The following is an 18,667-nucleotide window of genomic DNA, read 5'->3' as shown; positions in this document are numbered from 1 at the left end:
GTGATCTGGGTATCAGTTGCCAGGCCGAACTCAGTGACCTTGGATGGGTCCCTTAACATTTCTTGCTTTAATGGCCAATCACTAAAATTGGGGTAACTTCAATATTGGCACTTGGGTATTAGAGTTATTTGTGCTTCCTAGGGAGATCACTGAGATTTAGTTATGGAAAAGCTACCTTTGTATCAAACTCTTCTTACAAATGCCTTTTATGAGTATATGGCTAAGACTTGCAGGCTTTAGGATATGGTACAGCTCGGTAGAGTAATCATACCATTTTTTGTTCTGAAAGAGGACCTGTGACTCAGAAGAATGGATCATACTGTGAGCAATATATTGTGGAAACTTTATTGCCATTTTATGTGATTTTAATGGTGGGTGTGCACCAAAGCCAGGGTGTTGATTAGAAACAGCATGGCTGAACACATATCTTTTGTTCTCTGTTTGGCTTCACACTCAGACACATCAAACTCATTTTGAAGACTGAATGAGTTTTTGAGGAGCTGAAGACTATGGAATGAGAGTTTGTGCAGGGAGGGTGATCTGGGTATCAGATGGGATTCTTGGTTTTGCCAGTCTGAACTCAGTGACCTTAAATGGAAGGGTCCCTTAACTCTTCTTGCTTTTATGGGCGGAGGGCGAACAGTGTCACACTCCCACAGTATTCCCTTACCTTGACTGAAACTGGTGACCTCCTCTGAGAACCGCCTGCTTCTGCCTCCCGAATGCTGGGATTTAAAGTGTGCATCACTACCACCTGGCTTCTAATTGCTCTATATAAGAAACAGCTGAAGTCACTTATCAGGGGTGAAAGCTGAAGAAAAAACACAAAACCAAACAAAACATCACTACACTGAAGCTCCCTGTGCTGGTGGGGTGGAGGAAAGTTCATCTATTCCCGCGGAACTGAGGCATTGGGTCTTTTGACATGGTGGTGTCTATATGTCTAAAATACACATGCACAGGCAAGGCTCCCTCGGTTCCCCCTTCCCCAAACCCAAAACAAGAACCAAACGCCATTAGCATTAGTAAATATCTAGTTGGTGCACTTCAGAACAGCGGAGAAAGCACCACCTGTGACCTGCAGCCGCCGCTGGAGCTGGTACGGGGCGCGGAGGGGGCGGAGGGTGAACAGGGTCACACGGTGCTGAGGGAGGGCGCGGGGCGGCAGCGGAGAGGCCCAGAGGGAGGAGCATATCATGCCAGTGTCAAAACCCCATTAAGTCCTGTTGTGCCATAAAGGTGTACTTAGGGCGTGGCTAGAGGTGGGGCATCACTAGGGCTGAACGGGGCCCACCTGTGAGCAAGGCCCTCGTGCTCGAGCCAGGTGTCCCAATGCTTTAAGGCCAGAGCGCCCAGATCACGGCACGCTGCGGCTGGGGCTGTGGGGACGTTCCTTCATTAATTTATTTATTTGTGGAGAGCTTTCTCTGAGCAGCCGCGACGGCCAGCACCAGGAGCATTGAGCTGGAGCATTTTGAAGAACGGGACAAAAGGCTGCGGCCACGGTTGTGGAGAGGGTCTGGGAGCTCCTCCGGGGGCAGCAGCATCTCTGGCCCCAATTGCAATGGGCTCATCCCCAGCCCGGCGCACAGTGCACACTGCAGCTTCTACCGCACGCGGACTTTGCAGGCCTAAAGCTTTGAGAAGAAGGCCAAGAAGGCACGCTTCTACCGGAATGGGGACTGCTACTTCAATGGCCTGGTCTTTGCCACCTCCAATGATAGCTTCAGTTCCTTTGATTCGCTTCTCACAGAGCTGACCTGCTCGCTGTCTGACAATGTGAACCTGCCTCAGGGCGTCCGCACAATCTACACCATAGACGGCAGTCGGAGGATCACCAGGTTGGACGAGCTGCTGGAAGGTAGGAGGGGCGGGCAAGGCTTGGCAGGTGCAATGACTGTGGGCTGGGCGCTTCCCCGCCTAGAGGTTGGCAGGTGCTTTCTAGGCAGCCAGGGGTTTAGAGCTCCTTTGTTCGTGTTGGGCCAGGGTGTACACATTTTCTGTCCTTCTCAAGAGATTTGCCTTTTTTTTTGAAGAAAATTCTAATGAGTAGAGACAAATGGTACCTTTAAAATTAGCCGACTTATTTTTGCTGGAAGGGCATGGTCCTCCAGTGAGGCGCGGGGTAACCCTTGGTGGAGCTCAGCGCAGCACTTGTGCTGTCCCCGTGATTGGGATCCCACTGTACCTTCTGAGCATGGCTGTGGTTCTGACTTGCTCCAGGTTGGCTTTTCTGATTTCACTTATGGCAGAAGTCACTCGAAATCAAGAGGGGCGATCCAGCATAGCAGGTATCAACCTTGGCTTCATCTTGGACCATACTGGACACTTTTTAAAGTATAGGTGACTGGCCCCACCCACCCCTTAGATATTATGATGTGCATGGTTGGGGTGTGACTTGGGCGTTAAGGTTTTGAAAGTTCCCCAGATGATTTCAGTGTGTAGACAAAATGGAAAAGTAGCCGTGCTTAAAGAATTTTCCACATTTGGTCGACAACGGGGTGAATCAAGATGAATCTCACCTGCCTTCTCCCTGAAGAGGATAACTAGGGTCGAGGGAAGCGACAGCAGAGGCCTATTAGAAATTAGTAATCCTGGCACAACAACTCAGAAGGACCACTTGGTAATATGTTGGGTCATTCTTGAGTTTCTGCAATATTTATTAGTTTTTAGGAAGGGACGGGTGGTTGGTAGTTATGTTACCTCTCAGACATCTTTCGTAATGCAAAAGTGCATTCCATGTAGCCATAACAACAAGAGGGAGGAAACTGATCTCTGAACTAGGTGGTTTTCTTATTTCAGCATAAACTTATATTCTAAAGTCATTTTCTCGATGTCACAGTTGATGAAACCTAAGCAGCATGCATGCCAGGGTTACTGATTTCTAACAGGCCTCAGTTGATGCTTTCTCTTTTACAGTTTCCCTCCAAAGGAAATAAGGTAGCTATTCTGAGGAGTCCTCAAAGTGCCCGAGTTTCTCCATTACTTTTAGCAAATGGTACCCTTGCTCTGTCTACAGGACAACATAATTAAAATTGTCTTCTATATAATTTAGCAGTAGAAGGGACTACCTCACACTTTGTCTTAGAAGTGAGATTTGGTTTTAAAGACTAAAAGAAACCTGTATGTGTGCCAGTAAAATGAAGAAAACATCATTGAGAGATAAGGTCTCATTACATAGCTTCGGCTGTCTTGGTACTCACTACGTAAACCAGGCTGGCCTTGAACTCACAGACATCTGCCTGTCTCCAGTTTCCTGAAAACTGATCCTGATAGTTTTTGTCTGATCCCCATGTCAGAGCACCAGCACAGTGAAAGGCTCAACACGGTTGTGCAAGCACGTGTATCACTGAGGTTCCTAAGTTTTATAGCTGGGTAGGAATGTTGATTTCTCTTTTCCTTTGGCAGTTTGCATAGCATCTTCAGGTACTACTAGAGCTAGTCCTTGGGAAGGAGGCTTGCAGGTCAGTTCCAACTCTATTTCCCTGAGGTCTATGTCTGAAATGTGTAGTATCTTTAACAAAGGCACTGAAACTATATCAATAGCTATGTCAAAATGGAAAAGAATTTTCCAATAATAAAAATAGTGGGAAAGTTACAGTAAGTAAGGTTTTTTGGACTGTATAAACACTAAATTTCTGGATGTCAAGCAGCAGTTTTATGTTGAGGTATAGCAACTTAATATTAGGGGATCCTGGAAAAGTGACTAAAAGTTCGTACAGTTGAAGCACAGACAAATGCAGTCACCTTTAAAATGTGTAAACTCGTGATGAAACATTTGAGTACTGAGACTGTGACTCAGTGTAGAGTATTTGTTTAGTATGGGTGAGACACGGGCTTTGTTCCTGATATCCCCCAACAGTCCTTCGGTCTTCCTTTTGGTGCTTAAATTGATTTTCTTTTAGGAAGAGAAATTTCTGTTGCACGAATAATAAAAACCTAGAGATAGATATTGGGTTCAAGTTGAAGATCAGAAAAGCAAAGCAGTCAAGCAACTAGAGAGATCTTATCTCTACCAACTCTCAGACGAACAAAAAATATTCTACTCTCTGCCCAGTCATATTGCTCCTGTCTTCACCTCTCTCCATTAAAGGTGTGTGATTCCCAAAAGCTGGGATTAAAGGTGTGAACCATCACCACCTGGATCTGTTTGTGGATTGATTTTCTGTAGCCCAGGGTAGCCTTGAACTCAAAGAGATCCATCTAACTCTGTCTTCTGAGTCCTGGGATTAAAGGTATGTGCCACCACTCCCTGGCCTGTAGGGCTGACTAGGGTGGCTGCTTTGCCTTCTGATCTCCAGTAAAACTTTATTTATTAGAACACAAATACTATAACACTAAAAATGTCCAATGTTTTTGAGGATGCAGTGATCAAAAGAGATAAAAGTGTACAATTTATTAGCTTTGAAAAGCAGTATGCAATTTTTTGTAACTCTCTCAAAGGTCTTAGTGCTTGAACTCATAAATTCATTTTAGAAATTTGTCTAAAATAGCCAGAAAAACAAACATAAGAAACTGTGTATAGGGGCTGGAGGGATGGCTCAGAGGTTAAGAGTACTGATTGCTCTTCCAGAGGTCCTGAGTTCAATTCCCAGCAACCACATGGTGGCTCACAACCATCTGTAATGAGATCTGGTGCCCTCTTCTGGTTTGCAGCATATATGTAGGAAAAACACTGTATACATAATAAATAAATTTTAACAAAAAAAAACTGTGCATAGCAAGTTTAAGCCCAGCATGGAATCATGAAAATGGATCGCTACCAGTTAAATACCGAATGTGAAAACATTCCATTTCTTCCTTCATACTGGACATTTCCATCTGTGTTTGGGGAAATCTAACAGTTGAGGAAAAGGCTAAGGGAAAGAAACAATGAGTGAGATCTGTGTGTTGTATTTTTTATTTTGCTCACAAGGATAGGAAAGACAACTTAAAAAGTAATGCAGCAGAAACAGTAGACTGGGGGCACAGAGGTGAGGGGGAGGGAATGAGAGGAGAGGAAGGAGGGGAAACTGCAGTCGGGCTGTAAAATAAATAAATAAAAGTAATTCAGAGGTTGTCATTACCATCAGAAACCAAATGTTTGCTGTTGTTATCATTCTGCATCATGCTGAAGTTAAACAGTCTGAAAGTGATCTTTGAAACCTTGGAAGATGGCTATAGAATGCTACAGGGATTACTCTGGTCACTTGTTGGTTAGTTGGTCTTTCTTCAGAGATAGGGTCTTACTGTGTGGCCCACGTTGGCTCGGACTTGATGCATTCACTTGCCTCCGCCTCCTAAGTTCTGTGATTGTAGACCTTCCCTACCCAGATATTTACATCTCCTGTTAGGTCTTATTAACGTACATGTTTTTCATGTGCAAAGAAAGTGATGTTTTCAAGCTTTGACATGATCCATTGTTTTTGAAAAAAAAAATATAGATTTGACTTTTGTATACACAATTTTTGGATCCTACATTCTTGGCACTCAGGCCATTCTTGAGGAGCTGTGGTTATCTTTGTGATTTAAAATTTTGGTTTCACTTGCTATTTTTTGTTTGGTGTATGGTTTAAGGAGAAATTGAACAGTATCTCTAGCCTTAAAATGACAAGGAGTTGGGGCTAGAGGAGTGGTCAGCAGTTAAGAGCACTGGCTGCTCTTCCAGGGGTCCTGGGTTCGAGTCCCGGCCACCACATGGTGGCTCACAACCATCTGTAATGGGAACGGGTGCCCTCTTCTTTCGTGCAGGCACACATGCAAATAGAAGCACTCACACACGTAAATAATTCTTCTAAAAATAGCAAGAAATTGGGCTATGTTTAAGATTAATGAAAACCTTAGTTAGGCAGTGTTCATTTTTACTTTATTTTTCCATAAAATTTCTTTATTCTCTGGATTGGTTAAACTAACTACTTGCTGCTGATGTTTTTTTTTTCTTTTGTACTTTTGAGACACGATTTCAATGTATCCTTGACTGTTCTGAAATTCTCTATGTTGACAAGGCTGGCCTTGAACTCAAAGAGATCTGCCTGCCTCTGCCTCTCAAGTGCTGAGATTAAAGGTGTGTGCCACTATGCCCATGCCCATGTCTAACTGCTTTAAGATTCTTTATAGTGTGTGCATGTGTGTGTATGGTGTGTGTGGTTTAGTGTGGTATGTGTGGTGTAGTATGGTGTGTGTCATGTGTATGTATGTGTGTGTGGTGTATTGTGATGTGTGTGTGTGTGGTGTGTGTATGTGTGTGTGGTTTAGTGTGGTACGTGTGGTGTAGTATGGTGTGTGTCATGTGTATGTATGTGTGTGTGGTGTATTGTGATGTGTGTAGGTATGTGTGTGTGGTGTAGTGTGTAGATGTGTGTGATGTGGATGGTGTGTATATGTATGTGTGGTACATGTGATGTAGTGTGGTATAGTGTGGAGTGTGTGATGTGTGTATGTATGTGGTTTAGTTGTATATATGTATGTGTGTGGTGTGTGTATGTATGTGTGGTGTGTGTGTATGTGTGTGGTGTAGTGTGTGTGTGATGTATGTGGTGTGTATGTGTGTGTGTGGATGGTGTGTATGTATGTGTGTGGTGTGTGTATGTATGTGTGGTGTGTGTGTGATGTGTGTGGTGTGTGTATGTGTGTGGTGTAATGTATGTGTGATGTGTGTGGTGTGTGTATGTGTGTGGTGTGTGTGTGTGATGTGTGTGTGGTGTGTGATGTGTGTGGTGTGTATGTGTTTGGTGTAGTGTGTAGGTGTGTGTGTGTGGTGTGTGTGTGTGATGTGTGTGTGGTGTGTAATGTGTGTGTGGTGTGTGTATGTATGTGTGGTGTGTGTGTGATGTGTGTGGTGCGTGTATATGTGTGGTGTAGTGTATGTGTTATGTGTGTGGTGTGTGTATGTGTGTGTGGTGTAGTGTGTGTGATGTGTATGTGTGTGGTGTATTGTGATGTGTGTAGGTGTGTGTGTGGTGTAGTGTATGTGTGATGTGTGTGGTGTGTATATGTATGTGTGTGGTACGTGTGATGTAGTGTGGTATAGTGTGGCGTGTGTGATGTTGTGTATGTATGTGGTTTAGTGTGATGTGTATTGTGTATATATGTATGTGTGTGGTGTGTAATGTGTGTGGTGTGTGTATGTGTGTGGTGTAGTGTGTGATGTGTGTATGTATATGTGTTTGGTGTAGTATGGTGTGTGTAGTGTGTTTGTATCGTGTGTGTATGTGTTGGTGTAGTGTGTAGTGTGTAGTGTGTTTGATAAAATGTGTGTATTTTTATGACAGATTTCCTTTGAAGAGAAATGAGAAAGAAACTTAGACATATTAGTGAACTGTCTTTATACAATTTTAGACTGTCTTAAGCATATTTTGTCCTAGTTCACTTACTACCTGAGTTTGTTTTAGTTTAACATTAACTGGGTGTGTGTCACAAAGACAGAAATTGTCCTTTAGACAACTCGCCGTAAGCCATCACTGATCTCATCCTGAAATAGTCGACTTTTATCGGTGTTGGTTTCTTTCATGGATCCGAAGGCTTTGAGATTGAAAATATTATGAGTATCATGTGATAGCAGCATTCATGTTTTTTCATGTTTCTGTAAACAGCAGAGTTTAACATGAAAAAACATTTTATAGAATTTTGGAACAAGTTGGTTCTTGTCATGGACAGAGGCAAAACAGACTTAGAAATTGATTGCAGTTGATGCTTTTAGGGTAAAACACTTCTAGACTTTGGGACCACTGCCAGCGTTGAGATGCCCATGTGCAGTGTCCTCATCAGGGAGCATGACATCCACTGGTGTGCCTGTCATATGAGCCATCTTAGAGCCTAGGACTCTTTCCACCCTCACTTTCATAAAGCTTAGTTTTTACCTGGGTCGTTAGTACATGGTCAGCTAGTTGCAGATCCCTGCTCTGCTGCATCTCTTCACTCTTCCTTTTCCTGGTAGAGGTGCTTATTTCCTCCTTATTGGTTATGCGGAGATCAAAGGTTAAGCTTGGCCATGCCCTCCACATTCTCAGGGAAGAAGAAGAATGAATTGAGTCTAAATTAAATAAAAATCCTTCATGAAGGCAAATACGCTTGCTCTCTCAGTAGCCCCATGTAATTTTTCAGATTTAAAAATTGACCTCATGCATTTGTTGATGTTAATATAGAAACGCTTCACTCAAACTTTGTAGTGTTTTTCATGATTATTCTCTTTTGGTATTTTTAGGACTTTTAATTGTAGTATGATAGAACTGCCAGACTCAGTGTAGTGAGCTCTGCAGTTAGTATTGCCTCCATGGAGGTTTAATGTTCAGAGTCTAAAGACTGTTCATATTGAAGCAGCCAGCACCTACCCAGAAGAAATGCTCCCGTTTTCATAGGCATTTCAGACTCTTACTTGAAAAGTTTCATATATGTTTTTTTTGTTTCTTCACTTAGTATAGTGGTCAGTATTTTATATATGACCAAAGATAAATGTCTTAAAAGTTTTAGAAGCTGAAAGTGACTATTATTTTTTTTGCAGAACATTTTCTCCTAGGTAATATCAGTGATGATGTAGTAATTTCTCAAACTTCCAAGAAACAGGAAGTATGATCATTATAATTTGTGCCCAACAAACTAATCATGTGGTATGGAGCCCGGGGGTATAAATACAATTTGATATATTCATTTCCTATGGTGTAGTTCTGCTATAGGGGAGAGTTTGTACTTAAGTGGCGAGGGATGACATCTATAAGATTTTTTTCTTTCTTTTTTTTTTTGTTTTTTCAAGACAGGGTTTCTCTGTGTTTTTGGAGCCTGTCCTGGAACTAGCTCTGTAGACCAGGCTGGCCTCGAACTCACAGAGATCTGCCTGCCTCTGCCTCCCGAGTGCTGGGATTAAAGGCGTGTGCCACCATCGCCTGGCTAAGATTTTTTTGATAATAAAGTTAATAGAACTCTGATCTTGATCATCCTGCAATAGGTATGAGGTCATATTCTTACCCAAGGAATGCTACAAAGTACATCCAGAGAAAATTCTTAGGTGTGTGTGTATGTGGAATGGGGTGCACATGGTTATACACGTTCACGCATGTATGGATGCCTGAGGCTGACATCAGGGGTTTTCCTTTGTTGCTCTCCACAGTATGTCTTAAGGTGAGTCATTGAATCTGGAGTTTGCTTTTTTCGCTAGTTTGGCTGTCAGATCTCCAGGAATTTTTCCCCTGACTCTGCATACTCATAAAACGAGTCTGGCAATGTTCCTTCTGGTTATATTTTGTGCAACATTTGGAGGAGTACAGGAAGTTCTGATGGAATTCTTCATTAAAACCATTTGGCCCTGGGATATTTGGTTTGCTTTTGATGAGAGCTTCGATTTCCTTTAAGAGTATATGGCTATTTAAATTGCTCATCCAAGCCTCATTTTATTTTAGGTAAATGTTGACTAGCCAGAAAATTGTCCATTTCATTTATGTTTCACAATTTTGTGGAGTACAGGTTTCTGTGGTTCGATCTAAGGATTCTGTGAATTTCCTTAGTGTCTGTTGTCATGTATCCATTTTCATTTCTGATTGTGTTAGTTTGGATGTTCCCTCTTGTCTTTTATTAGTTTGCATTAGGGTTTGTTTATCTTCTTTATTTTGTCAAATAACCTGCTTTTTGTCTCATTGATTCATTGTATTATTTATTTGTTTCAATTTATTTCCGCCCTCAATTTTTTTATTTTCTGTTTCTACTTATTCTGGTCATGTCTGCTTTTTTTTTTCGAGACCATTCACATGTGTTGTTAAGTCACTAGTGTGAGCTTTCTGTTTGTGCTAGGAAGTTTCCTCTTGGCACTGCTTTCATTGTGTTACATAGGTTTGGGTACAACGTGCCTTCATTTTTCTTGAGTTTTAGGAAGTATTTATTTTATTTTTCATTGGTCCATGCGTGGTTAAGTAGTTTGCTGTTCAATTTCCATTGTTTTGTAGGATTTCTGATAGTACTGTTGTTGTCAAGTTCTAATTTTAAATCATGGTCATTTGATAGGACACAGTGTATTACTCCAGTTTTTTTCTGTGTATGTTTACTTTGTTCCACAGTGTGGTCAGCTTTATAGACCTTTTCATGAGGTGCTGAGAAGATGGATTTTCCTCCTAGCGCCACTTTCAGTTTGGTTACGTTGTGTCTTTATTTTCTTTGAATTCAAGGAATACTTTCATTTCTTTATTTCTTCCCTGACCCAGGTACAGTTTAGTGGTTGCCTGTTCCCTTTCCATGAGTTTGTCTGTCTTTGGTGTAATAACAGTTGTTATACTTCAACTTTGATCCATGGTCATCTGATAATGCTCATGTGCTTGCAAAATTTTTTTAAATATTTACTTTCTTGGTAATTTATTTATCATGTATGCGATATTCTGTCTGTGTGTGTGTCAGCAGGCCATAAGATGGCGCCAGACATCATTACAGATGGTTGTGAGCCACCATGTGGTTGCCGGGAATTGAACTCAGGAGTTTTGGAAGAGCAGGCAATGCTCTTAACCATTGATCCATCTCTCCAGCCCAATCACCCCCCCTACCATTTTTTTTGTTTGGATTTTCAAGACAGGGTTTCTCTATAGCTTTTGGTTCCTGTCCTGTAAGTAGCTCTTGTAGACCAGTCCTGCCTAGAACTCATAGAGATCTGCCTGCCTCTGCAAAATTTTTTTGTGTCATATAAGGTTCACTTTGTTATCCATGTATGTGGTCAATTTTCGAGAAGGTTCTATGAGTAGGTGAGAGGATATATGCTTTACTATTAGGGCGGAATGTTCTACAGATATTTCTGAAGTCCATTTATTTCATCATCTCCATTATTCCTCTTATTTCTCTGTTATGTTTCTGTCTGGTTGACCTGTCCATTATTGAGAGAGGAGTGCTGCAGTCTCCTACTATTAGTGTGGTTTCGGGCATAAATTTATTTCTAGTGATGTGGGTGCTTTTATATTACTGAAATTTATATTTGGTATTGATACTTCATCCTGATGATATATTCCTGCTGTGAGTATAAAGTATTTGCTGCTCTTAATATTCTTTCTTAATACTGTATCTTTTGTGTTTTTATTATTATGCGGTGAGGGTTTCTGTTTCAGTCTATTTGGTGTTCTGTATGCTTCTTTTACCTTAATAGGAATATCATTTTTTAGGTTGGGAAAGATTTATTCTCTAATTTTGTTGAATCCTTTTCCTCCATTACAGTTTTCAAGTCTTGAAATCTTTCCATTACCAGTTTGATTGCTTTTTCTTGGTTTCCTTTCCCAGGGATTCTTTGATAGATTTTTCATTTCTTCAGAGTTGTTGTTATTCTTCTCATCCTTTTGTTTGAAGTTGTTTTTTTACATTCTTTTTGATGGTCCCTATATTTTTCATAATTTTATGTTTAAAGTCTATTTCTTGTACTACCTCTGGATTAGGGTGTTCAAATTCTCCTGTTGTATATTCCCTGGCTTCTCATACTATCATGCTGTCTTTCAAATTGTTGGAGGTATTCTTACATAAATGCATGCACATTTGTACCAATCCTGTTAGGAGAGTCTTGCCTGCTTGGTATGGTCTTTGCTGCGGCTATCTCTGTGCTTGTGGTTTTTTCTTGGTCTGTCTTCTCTTAGTTTTCTCAGCTCTGGAGTCTCTTATATCTACTCCACCCTGGAGTAGACTGTGGTGATGGACATCAACACATTCCAGATGGATAGGAGTCCTTGGTGGCAAGCTAGGATGGGATAGAGTATTTTTGCATTCATGTTCAATATTGAGATTAGTTTTTTATTCTCTTCCTCGGTTGATTCTTTTTGTTTTTGCGACAATCTTACTGCATAGTCATAAAAAGAGTTTTGGCAATGTTCCTTCTGTTTATATTATGTGCAGCACTTAGAAGAGTAGGGAAGTTGTAATGGAATTCTTCATTAACACCATTTGTCCTGGGATATTTTGTTTGCTTTTTACGGGAGCTTCTTTTTCCTTTAAGAGTATATACATATTGAAATTGTTCACCTAGGCATTATTTAATTGATGTAAATGGTACCCACCCAGAAAAGTGTCCATTTCATTTATGTTTTACAATTCTGTGCAGTACTGGTTTTTTTGGTATGATCTAAGAATTCTGTGGATTTCCGTAGTGTCTGTATCCCTTTTCATTTCTGATTGTGTTACTTTGGATGTTTATTCTCATCTTTAATAGGTTGCATAGGGGTTTGTCTATCTTTATTATATAAAATAACCTACTTTTTGTCTCATTGATCTGGTGTATTTTTTATTTGTTTCTACTTAAATTATTTCAAGTTGTGGCCAGCGAGGTCTTGATCTGTATCATATTCATTAAATCCCTTATGAAAAGTGATTTGCTCATATTTTGTTTCTCCAATTCTTATTTTTAACTTGATATGTTTTAGTGATTATAAATTATATGTCCTTAGTATTTTATATTCTACCCAGTATTGCTTTTTGTCCCCTTTTTCCATAAAGTAAATCTTGATGTTAGGTGTGGTGCCTCACACCTGTAATCCCAGGATCAAGATGGTTTCATATAAGATTGAGGCCAGGCCGTGCCATATAGTGAGGTTCAGTCCAGTATGGGATACAGGGTGAGATCATATGTCAGTAGTAAAACTTTTTAACAATAGAAATTCATTTGCCATTTTCTAGTGTTCTTTATTATACAATACACTATAGTTAATTCATGTGCATATGTGTTAAACATTCCTAAAATATCATAATTTTCTTTTAAACATTCACATATATTTTACATTTTGTGCACATGTTTTTATGCATGTGTGTCACAATATACACGTGGAGGTAGCGGGCAAATTTTAGGAGTCAGTTCTCCCTTTTCAGTGTACCAGGGAGGCAAACTCAGGCCATCTTGGTCCCTGCAAACATCTGTAGGCGCTGGGCCATCCTGCCAGGCCCTGTGTGTATTTTAAAGGAAAAAAAGTGGAAATAGGGAACTTGGTATTAAGATGACATTCAAGCCTTCTGATGGTCTTTATTTGCACAAAAGGATGTTGTTGTTTCTGGTATTCTTTTCCTTCAGCCTGAAGAATTTCTGATTGTTTATATTTGTGTATTTCTGCTTTTTCTCGGGACTCTTACTTTTCTTTCTTTCCTAAAATATCTATGTCACCTTCAGGCATGAAGAATGTTTTCAATGGATAAGAGACTGATTTAACTTTTTCTGTCATCACCCTTTAGAGGAAGTTGATATCTTGATGGGGAAGCTCAGCCAATCACTTTTATCTAGGGTGTGGCTGCTTGGGGCCAGGGAAGAAAACCTGGGAATCTGGGTCAGTTTGCTCTCTTTGGCTCTCTTTGCATGGTGTTCTCCAGACCTGTTTTGGACATGGGAAACTTTACCCCAGTCGTGTGAGTTTCCCCGTTTTCAATTATTAAGTTATATCTGTTGTTTTCAACTGGTTTGCTTAATTCTAGCATACTGGTCGAACAGAACACCACTTCCTTCTAGTCTCCAGGTCACTGATTAGAAAGTCACAGGTTTTTGAATAAAACATGTCATGCTTGATATGCGAACACCTCAAGTGTATGGAAGGGATTGCCATCTTTTCAGTATGTGGTCTTGGGATTGCCGGCTATCCATGTATACAAATGAGGCTTTCCTCCTCTCTCACTCGACACACATGAAAAATCAATTCCATGGTTCCTTTAAAGGAAGTCATGGTAGATAAATTCACTTCATACCTGCAGCAGTATTAGAGAAAGGAGGGCTTAACATGACATAACATGGCATAACATGACACAGCAGAATAATGTTGGTCAGCGACCTGTATTCCTAAGAGTGGATTTACACTTTCATTTCGTGGTTATCACCACGGTTTGGGTTTTAGTTTTTGATTCAGTGTTTCGTTATGTCGCCCAGACTAGTCTGGAATGTGCCTTCCTTTGCCTGTGTCTGCCAACAGAGTGGGCCACAGTAGCAGTTTCTGGCGTTGTTCTAAAACACTCCAACACAAAATCAGCTTAGATAAGAAAGGGTTTATTTGGCACAGGCTTCCAAGTCACAGTTCATCACTGGGGAAATCGGGGCAGGAACTCAAGGCAAGAACCTGGAGGAAGGAAGCCTGGAAGGAAGAGTGGACTCCAGCGTCCAAACACCGAGGAGGAGTCGCCGCCAGAGACCAACTCTCACACCATAGCTGAAGCAAAGGCGTGAGGATTTTATTAATTCTGTCATGACAGGGTCCCTCAGCATTCAGGAAGCCGAGAGACCTCGAATAGTGTGCACAGGCTACTTTTAAAGGAAAAGGCCGCAGAATCAAGGGGGGTTGTGAATGGCTCATTCAGAAGGGCTATTACCAATAATTGACTAGAGAGCTGTTGCCAGATCAGATGAGGTCAGAGGTCATTTTGACCCCGTTTCCCAGGGGACTGAATCAAAACGTACGTATATGGGTAATTGTTCAGGAACTGAGTACCTGCGTGTGTAGCTATAAGGTCCTTAGTTCCCAGGGGAGGAGGGGAAGCACTATGGCATGGAGGCTGAGAGGATTTAGAATAGTCAGAAATGGCTTCAGGATTGTCTTAAAGTCTTACATTAGCTAGTCCCTTCTCTGGCTTGCCCATAGGCTCGTGCTTCGCTGGTACTTTTATCTAACCTAGAGCCTCCTCCCTAGGAATGGTATTGCCTACAGCGGACCGGGACCTCTTTTGTGAATTAATAATCAGGGAAACCACACACACATGTGTCCAAAGACCAACCTCTTCATCTGATGTAGGCAGTTTCTCATTAGAGGCTTCCCTCTCAGTTGACACTGTGGTAGGTCGACATTAACACAAGGACAGCCACCATGTCTGTGAGGCTTCCATTTCTGGAGGGAGCTTTTATAAAATGAACAATATACAACATGAAGAACTTGATGTTCTCTGCAACCTTGATGGAGGTGATGTACTTCAGAAAAGAACTTCTCATGGTCTTCCCAAAGGTGACTCCATTGAGATAAAGACAGTAGGGAAGGATGCAACACACTAACGTTTCATTTTACCCTAGAAGTATAAATGATTCCTCAACACAAATATATGTCTTACAAAAAGCCATGGGAACCACTGCTGTATGAATTAGTGTCTTCGTGGGAGACACTAATGGACAATGGTAAAGAGTAATGGTAAAAGATAAGGATATCTGAATAAACCATGGATTTAGTAATTAGGAATGCCTTGATTGGCTCAACAATTGTGACACATCCACTCAAAATCGTAACAAAAGAATCAACCAGGTTCAGGGCATTTGGGAATATTCTGTCTTATTTTTGCAACTTTTTCGTAAAATAAATCTCTAAAATTAAAAAAAAATTCTTCAAAGCAAGTGGCCTTAATGGTGGTTTGGGGCTCTTAATGCAGGGTATGTGTCACGCTGAAGATTATGGATGGCCCATATATGAGATTTAAGGGTGTCTGGTTTATCCCCCACTTGGGAATATGCTGTATTAGTTTTAAATTGTAATCACTATGGTCAAAATCAAATTGAAAGGCTTTATTTAAGTTTCCAGTTTTAGTCCATCATGTAAGGAAATCAAGGAAGGAATCTCGAAGCAGAAATCAAAGCAGAGGTGTAGCAGAATCATAAAAACCCAGAGGCAGGTATTGGGGTCCAAGCTGAAGATCAGAAATACAAAGCAGCCAACCACCTCTACCAAGTCTTCAGACTCAAGGTGATGATCCTGTCTCCACAAATTATCAGACTCCACACTCCTGAGTTCCTGTCTCTCCCCCTTTATATTCCTCTCTCTGCTCTTCATATTGCTCCTGTCTCCCCTTCTCCAGTACTGGGATTAAACATGTGTGATTCCCAAACACTGATATCTGTTTCTGGATCAATCTTGTATAGCCCAGAATAGCCTTGAACTCAGAGACTTGCCTGCCTCTGCCTCCTGAGCACTGGGATTAAAGTTTTGCTCCCCCCACCACCACCACGGTCCTGTATAGCTGAGGAGTGTGGCTGCTTTGCCCGCTTATTTTCAGGCAAGCTTTATTCATTTTAACACAAATATACCAGTATACAGAGGCCATGGCAGGAATGCTGCTTACAGGCTTGCTTTCCACGACTTACTGAGCTTCCTTGTTACACACCCTACCACCACCGGCCTGCTGATGGTTCTTTATACAAGGGCATTTAACCTGGAGTGGGAGTTATTAGACTCTCACCTGAGATTCCAGCTCTCCTCGAAGTATTTCCTTGTCATCTGTGTGTGATTCTGACCCAGTTACTTGTGTTTCTGTAGCCTCTGGAGACACTGGAGTACTGAGAGTGTGAACGGTCGACTGACGGGCAGGCACTTCCATCTATCTGGCTACAGAGAAGGAATCTTTCCTTGCTGCAGTCAGACTTTCTGTGGTGTCGCTGCTTTGCTCCTGTAAGTAACTCCTCATCTGTTAGCTGTAAGTTTTAAACTCTTTGGCTCACCAACTTGGGTTTTGGTGGAATAATACCTTGGTCTTTTGGAGCCCTAGCTGATTTGGAAAACACTTAGAACTCAGGATCAAAGTCAATGTTTTCAGAATACACCCCCCTCCTTTTTTAAAAAAAATAAATCCACTTTTTAAAAACCACATTTCTAACTGATTATTTTGTATCCCAATTAAAACTTCATCCTAGGATTTGAGGGGAAAGCTCAATTAACAAGGTGCTTGATTTGCAATCCCCAGAATCTACATAAAACTCCAGTTGTGGAATCCCAGCACAAAACTGTGGATACGTAATGTTCCTGGGGTTTACTGCTCAGACAGCTTACCCTATTTTGTGAGCTTCAGGCCAATGAAAGACTCTGTCTCAGAAAAAAAGTGGACAAGACACGAGAAAACACACTCAAACCTGTATATAGGCATCAACCTCAAATGTGCAGAGACACGCGTGACTGTGCACAGACACACGTACACACACACATTTGATCATCTGGTGTGGAGGTTCTCCTTCCTGGACACATCAGGAAATCATACTAGGAGCTTACATACCACACACACCACTACAACCTCACAATACCCCCCCACCCACACCCACCCACACAAACACACAGAGCGAGGGAGAGAGAGTGAGTGAATTTTGGATCTTATGCTCAAATGCTAATTTGATTTGCCTGAAAGGAGGTTCAGGTATCAGTGCTAAGAAATCAGGTGATACTACCCTATCTAATTCAGGTATCAGTGCTAAGAAATCAGGTGATACTACCCTATTTAATTCCTGTCTCCTGACCCTACTTCCAGTTACCTCACTGGTTTTTCTTATGAAGCAGAGAGGATCTCTGTTTTTCTCTGGTCTTGACCTTAGCAGCACTCTTTCTTCCTTTCTTCTTTTTGTCTGTCTTTCCTTCATGCATTTCTTCATTTGATCCTTCTTCTTTTCGAAAGGGAAGAATTCCAATAGGATGCAGTAGTTGGTCAAGTACTCAAGAGTGTAAGCAGAGCAATCAAAGAGGCAAGTAATATAGCCAATTCGAGGAGCTGAAGACTATGGAATGAGAGTTTGTGCAGGGAGGGTGATCTGTGTATGAGATGGGATTCTTGGTGTTGCCAGTCCGAACTCAGTGACCTTAAATGGAAGGGTCCTTTAACTCTTCTGGGTTTAATGCCGAATCACTAAAAATTTGTGGTCACTGCAGTATTGGCACTGGGGTATTACATTTATTTGGGCTTCCAAGAGAGATCGTTGAGATTTAGTTATGGGAAAGCTCCTTTTGACTCGAACCCTTCGCACAAATGCCTTCTATAATTATGTGGCAAATACATGATGGCTTCAGGATATAGTACAGCTCGGTAAAGGATTCATGCCATGTGTGTTGAAAGAGGACCAATGACTCATAAGATGTAGATCATACTGTAATTTATATATTGTGGAAGAAGTTATTGGCATTTTTAAGTGATTTTAATGTTGGTTGTTCACCAAAGCCAGGGTGTTTTTTAGAAACAGCACGGATGAACACATATTGTTTGTTCTCTGTTTGGCTTCACACTCAGAAGCATTGAACTCATTTTGAGGACTGAACGAGTTTTTGAGGAGCTGAAGGCAATAGAATGAGAGTTTGTGCAGGGATTGTCATCTGTGTATGAGATGGGATTCTTGGTGTTGCCAGTCCGAATTCAGTGACCTTAAATGGAAGGGTCCCTTAACTTTTCTAGGTTTAATGGCCAATCACTAAAATTTGGGGTCAGTGCAATATTGGCCCTTGGGTATTACACTCAGAGGCATTGTACTCATTCTGAGGACTGAACGAGTTTTTGAGGAGCTGAAGGCAATAGAATGAGAGTTTGTGCAGGGAGTGTGATCTGGGTATCAGTTGCCAGTCCGAACTCAGTGACCTTGGATGGGTCCCTTAACATTTCTTGCTTTAATGGCCAATCACTAAAATTTGGGGTAACTTCAATACTGGCACTTGGGTATTAGAGTTATTTGTGCTTCCTAGGGAGATCAGTGAGATTTAGTTATGGAAAAGCTACCTTTGTATCAAACTCTTCTTACAAATGCCTTTTATGAGTATATGGCTAATACTTGCAGGCTTTAGGATATGGTACAGCTCGGTAGAGTAATCATACCATGTTTTGTGCTGAAAGAGGACCAGTGACTCAGAAGAATGGATCATACTGTGAGTGATATATTGTGGAGAACTTTATTGCCATTTTATGTGATTTTAATGGTGGGTGTGCACCAAAGCCAGGGTGTTGATTAGAAACAGCACGGCTGAACACATATCTTTTGTTCTCTGTTTGG

At 41.2% G+C, this 18,667-nt stretch overlaps 1 long non-coding RNA gene across 5 annotated transcripts in view; it reads left to right on the top strand.

Moving 5' to 3' along the window:
* The first annotated feature begins 1,258 nt into the window (after positions 1 to 1,258).
* The window catches only part of LOC142836403 (uncharacterized), a 151,128-nt gene continuing 133,719 nt past the window's right edge, over positions 1,259 to 18,667 (top strand). For 2 of the 5 annotated variants that reach the window (XR_012908074.1, XR_012908077.1), the window contains exon 1: positions 11,288 to 16,319. This is a non-coding gene — a long non-coding RNA (uncharacterized LOC142836403). Of the gene's footprint in view, positions 1,862 to 11,283; positions 16,320 to 18,667 lie in introns of those variants that run through there. The other 3 variants (XR_012908076.1, XR_012908075.1, XR_012908073.1) reach the window with 3 other exon arrangements.

This window comes from Microtus pennsylvanicus, chromosome 16 (genome assembly GCF_037038515.1).
Source record: "Microtus pennsylvanicus isolate mMicPen1 chromosome 16, mMicPen1.hap1, whole genome shotgun sequence".
NCBI classification, from domain to species: Eukaryota; Metazoa; Chordata; class Mammalia; order Rodentia; family Cricetidae; genus Microtus; species Microtus pennsylvanicus.
This window is presented reverse-complemented; position numbering and strand designations above follow the sequence as displayed.